Below are 5845 nucleotides of genomic sequence, written 5' to 3'. Positions count from 1 at the left end.
CTTAATTGGTTTTGATTTAAGTAGAACTACAGCAGCATTTGACCTCCACTCTCCTAAAATTGATTTCATTCTCGGTTCTTCATCTATGTTTAGCTGCTTTGTCACAGTCTACATTTTAAAAGTGCTCTAGAATTTATAATGTCTTGACTTTGTTCTCAGTATCTGTTCCTGCACCACACGGCTCTTAGATAATCAGCTTGATAGATGAGAGCTTTATGCATGAACTGTGTGGCTGACGGTAATGTGCAATATTGCTATGGGTTAGCTAGCTAGCAAGGTCAGCTGTGATCTTTTAAGTTGTAACAATAACACTATGAATGCTAGTATTATAATGTTGATAAGTCATGTGTTAAAGGCATTTGCATTATGGATAATATCTAGATATAATGGCAATACTACTTTTGAATTCAGGAAACAGTGTATTAGCGAGCACCAACATGTTCTATGGTAAGTGAAAGAAGAAAAGGTCAGAACTGGCTCTTCCTGCAGTAAAGTGAGGGTGAGATGGGTTTTAGTGACCATGAGAATGATGCAGATTGAAAATTTGATAAAAGCGGTGATTGAGACAGTTCAAGTAAGTTAGCTCTAAACAGGCGTAGTATATAGTATAATATATGTGTAATTCTTCAACTACGGGCACTTCAAGGTCCTTTGATCATATATTCAAATATATATATATATATATATATATATATATATATATATATATATATATATATATAATTTTGTTCAAATTCCTCTTACTTTGTCAAACTAATAATAAAACCTACTTAAAAAAATACTAGCTTTTTATTATATATTTTCATATTATTCAACCTCCTTTTAGGTTTCAAAATGACTGTTTTCACCTTGTCGCACACCCAGTGTTTTAAACTTCAACAATGAAAATAACATTTAAAATATTATTTATCTGGTATCTATTAATGTATCTTAATGAAGCACTAGTGAAATCATTTAAATATATTATAGTTATTAATGTGAGACTATTATCATTATTACTTTTTTATAAAATATATCAGTGTCATTTCCACCACAACACTGTAATGTCGCTTTAAAAAGTTTGTGTGAGATTATTTAGGTGGTTTCTATGAAAATGAATAGTGCCATCTGAGAACATCTTCAAGATGGAAGGAATTTACATTTTTATCAACAACACTTGAAGAAAAATCAAGGTAAATATTGCTTGATAAGGAAATACATTTATTCTACATCATTTCCAAACATGCTGAACAAAATGAAGGTAAATAAGAGTGTTTTGTATACATGAAAGGCTAGTATCAACTCAAAGCTAATCTGTGAAGCTATTTTTCATTTTTTCACAATAAACTGTTGAAACGTCATTTTTACTACTGTCATTTCCATCACCACACACATTAAAAAAAATATTTAAAAAGTTCTTATCACATATTAAAAGTGTATTCACAATGTATAAGTTCATGCTCTATTTAATATACAAATTCAGTTTATTTGTTTTCTAATAAGCTCTTAACCAAATTAATATTCAATTTTAGAGTGTGACAGGTGTACAGTTGGAGGAGCAAGGGGAGGGATGGGAGGGTCAGACCAGGGAGGATCAGAAGGAAACGTCCAGGGGGGTTCAGCTGCCCCGGCAGGAAACCAGGTTGTAGCCGGAGGGTTCGTCCCGAGTAGCGAAGAGGCACAACAGGGAGGAGCGGGAGGGATGACCCAGGGACAATCCAACAGGAGATACAAGGCAGGAGGTCTGTGGGGAGCCGGCTGTATGAGAGGCAACTGGACTGGATTCGGCTGAGCTGGAAGCAACTGGACAGGAGCTGGCGGGGCTGGAGGCAACTGGACTAGAGCGGGCGGGGCTGGAGGCGGCTGGACTGGAGCCGGCGGGGCTGGAGGCGGCTGAACTGGAGCCGGGGGGGCTGGAGGCGGCTGGACTGGGGCCGGCGGGGCTGGGACCGGCAGAGCTGGGAGCCGGGCTGGGGTCGGCAGAGCAAGGAGCCGGGCTGGAGTCGGCAGAGCAAGGAGCCGGGCTGGGGCCGGCAGGGCAAGACGTCTGGGAGGTGCTGGCAGGGCAAGACGTCTGGGAGGTACTGGCAGGGCAAGACGTCTGGATGGCGTTGGTAAGGCGAGGAGCCGGACTGGGGCCAGCAGGGCAAGGAGCCGGGCTGGGGCCGGCAGGGCAAGGAGTCTGGGAGGTGCTGGCAGGGCAAGGAGGCAGACTGCAACCGGCACTGAAGTGCGCACTGGCGGGCGCTCTGGGGCTAGAGCCGACACTGGCGGGCGCTCTGGGGCTGGAGCCGACACTGGGGATTTACAAAGTTCAAGAAGTCTGTCCAGAGGCTCAGAAAAAGCAGGTCTTGGAATAGCCCGACGCTTCAGTTGGGCTTCTCTCCTCCCTCCTGAAGATAAATTAGCAGGACCCGAAAACAGACCTTTCTGTTGATCACCACTCAGGCCTTCCTCCTGAGGGTTTTCCTGCTTCAGGGCGATCGAGAGAGGAGAGCCAGATATTAAAAGTGCATGCTCCATAAAGTAATAGAGACTCCACTCCTCCTCAAATGGTGGCATTTTGGATCGCACAGGTTCTAAAAGTCCTCCCCGAAAGAACATCATTAGCAGTAAATCGCTAAAAGTGCTCCTTGGGGCCAGATCCAAAAATTCTTTAATGTAACGCTCGACGGAGCGGTTCCCTTGTTTTATACTTACAATAAAATCATCTGCTGGATCCATTTTTTGAGTTCGTCGTTCTGTCAAGGTACGTTGAAGGGACGGAGACAAAAGGTGTAGGATCCAATAGCAATTTAATGATGAAAACGTGCGGTAACAGAAAATTCAAAAATATCCAAAGTAACAAAGTAGCAAACAAACAAAGAAAACAAGATACTATGACAGAACTGGAATAAGGCTCAGGAACTACGACAGGATACAAAACAAATCTTAGGAACAACATACCAAACAAGACGAACAACAAACTGACAAACAATGGGTGAATGGTGTAAAAATAGTCCATGAAATTAAGAGGAAACGGAGACAGCTGTGAATCATAAATCAGTGTAAGTGAGTTCCGGATGTGTGCGCGAGGTATGTATGAACTTGAAGTCTTTAGGGACTGTAGTTCGCTCTCAGAGTGAGTGGCGAACTACAGTGCCCTGTAGTGGCTATTTTCTCTCAGTGGTCAAGAAACAAAGTCTTACCCGGGATGTCTTTTACAAGTTTTATTCTTTATAAAGAAGATCACAGTCATACAGCAACAACAGTTTCTGCAGAGTGAGATACTGAAGTCAAGTGTGTTCACCCTTTTATCTGGTTTGTACTGCTTACGAGGTCAACTCCCAATAAGGCCTCATCTGCAATTACGTCAGGCGTCTTCTGCTGTTCGTGCGATATGCTCAAAACAACCACACATCCTTCTTAGGATAATGAAAAAGCTTTCACCTAAAGAAATATAGTTATCTATAAAAATGTACACATAGGTTTTATGATGAACATATGGAGAACACAGATACACACACATGTAATAATGAGTCTTAGACAAGTTTCTAACATATAAAGCTCATCTAAATATGAATTTTCATTACAATTCCTCTCTTTTTATCATTCATTGATAACTCATCATCAAATTCATTTTTTCACCTTTTCTAAAATCACACTAGTTATAAATCACATTCTGATTATATTGATCATGCTGATTACACAAATCATTTAACAGGTTTCTGCACACATAAATACACTAGAGATGTTCAAACCCTCTTCTTAATATAGTTTCCCCATTAAGATTTACTTTTCAAAACATCCCTCTTCCCTGGGAGCCGGGCTAAACAAATAATCACTGTTATTGCGCTCCTGACCGAAGTCAGACCCTCAGTTACCCCTCAGAGGTTCCATCACAGAAATTGCCTGTTATTTGCACACTATTGATTGATTTTACACAACAAAATTCAGAAACATTTGTCAGTTAATTAAAATAACTAACCCTCTACGTTGTTAATTAAATCATAATACTCATAAACATAGGAACACGTTGTTGTTTCTGTACTCTTAAACATACATCACATTTACACTCTTCTCTCGATTTTCATGCAAATGATCACTCTTTTAAGACTTGTTACAGAACATACAACTCATGCAGTTTGCTGTTTTTCTTTGGATAGACCCAAAATACATGTAAGCAAGCAAATAGTCGTCTCAAAATTCAAACAAAAAGTCAGATCAATTAACATTTTCTCAATTAAGTAACAGCCGTCACCTAAATCTGTTCTTAGTCTGTTCACGGGTTTTTTTTGTTCATATCCACATAGCTGCTGCTATCACCAAAGTCATAATCAAATTCATCCCCCATATCAATATTCATACCCTCTTTGTTGACAGCCATCTTTACCATCTGAAGGGATGTTGTAGATGTAATCAGTCTGCCCACTGACCATGATATAAATCTGAAAATACATGGCAGACAACACAATAACACTAGACCCACCCCCACTATAGGTAAAACTACAGTAAAGGCCCAGTAGATCCAGGTTCCCCATTTAAACGATAGCCAATCTAGCCAGGAGTTGTTGGCTTTCTTAGGCACTTTTACGGCCAATCTCATATCAACTACAACGCCAGTAATGTTTTGTTGTAATCAGGTTAATTAAGGTGACACTAGCAGCAATGCCAGTGTTGTTCTCCTCAGACCACACATTACTTGCACACAGAATGGATGCCAGCAATCTTTTCGTCCATCTTCAGATCCTTAATGTGATGGTCAAGCACAGCTTTTTCACCTCTCTTTTGGTTGCCTTCTCCTCCGTCTGATTGCTGCTTGGTGTTGTATTCAGAAGTTACTGTTTTACACACCCCTCTTGACTTTGTTGTTGTTTCTCCCCAGCTGTGACCTTGCTTCACTCAGATATCAGCCTGCTGTTTTCCTTCAGACATCTTCAGAGCCCCTCTTTTTCTCCTACTCCCTCGCGGAATCCTCCTCAGGTGGTGGAATTTTCCTGCAGTGCCCAGCGTGCACCCACGTCGCCCGCTCTGCGACCTTCACCGCTGTCTCAGTGGTCAGTAGCATTTGAAATGGACCCAGCCAACGTTTCGCTCTCCAGCTCTTTCTCCTCAGGTCCCTTATCACCACGAAATCGCCAGGCCTCAGATTGTGTAGTGGTCTCTCAGCTGCCTTCCCCAATGCGGCCTTTACCTGCACACAAACATTGGACAACACATGAGACATATCTTACAGTAATTCAACATGTCATCCTCACACACATCTGTTGAGGGCAGCTGCTGTTTACCCCCATTCACACCTACACACGGTGGTCTGCCAAAGAGAATTTCAAATGGGCTCAAATTCATTTTTGATCTTTTTCTCATTCTCATGTACATTAGGACAATGGGTAAAGCTTGAACCCATAGAAGCCCTGTGTCTTCACAACATTTTGCCAATTTGTTTTTTTCACAATACCATTTTCTCTCTCAACAGCTCCACCTGAAGCTGAATGGTAACTGCAATGTGTTCTCAAATCAATTTCCAAATATTGGCCCACTTGTTTGATTGCTTCATTAACAAAATGGGTACCATTATCTGAGCTTATTTTTTGTGGTATTCCCCATCTCGGCACGATTTCAGTCAGTAACGCTTTTGCTACCGCAGCCGAATCTTGTTTTGAGGTTGGAAAAACTTCAACCCACTTTGACCACGTCAACCATCACCAAACAATACCTTTTCCCATTGCATGGGGACAATTCAATGAAATTCATTATCAAATATTCAAAAGGCCCCGTTGGAGGTGGATGAGATGATTGTGGAACTTTTATCACTCTGGCCACATTATGTGTGTTACAAATTACACATCGTCTACAGAAATTGTCCGCAAATGTAGTCAACCCCTTT

General features: G+C 41.4%; 1 protein-coding gene and 1 long non-coding RNA gene across 2 annotated transcripts in view; one reads left to right on the top strand and one right to left on the bottom strand.

Moving 5' to 3' along the window:
* rufy3 (RUN and FYVE domain containing 3) overlaps positions 1-5845 on the bottom strand; it is an 881807-nt gene that overhangs the window by 241509 nt on the left and 634453 nt on the right. The window lies entirely within an intron of this gene.
* LOC148679708 (uncharacterized) overlaps positions 1-5845 on the top strand; it is an 890299-nt gene that overhangs the window by 644666 nt on the left and 239788 nt on the right. The window lies entirely within an intron of this gene.

This window comes from Danio rerio, chromosome 5 (assembly GCF_052040795.2).
Source record: "Danio rerio strain M-AB ecotype USA chromosome 5, GRCz13ab, whole genome shotgun sequence".
In the NCBI taxonomy this organism is placed as follows: domain Eukaryota; kingdom Metazoa; phylum Chordata; class Actinopteri; order Cypriniformes; family Danionidae; genus Danio; species Danio rerio.
The sequence above is the reverse complement of the archived record's forward strand: the minus strand, read 5'-3'. Positions and strand labels throughout refer to the sequence as shown.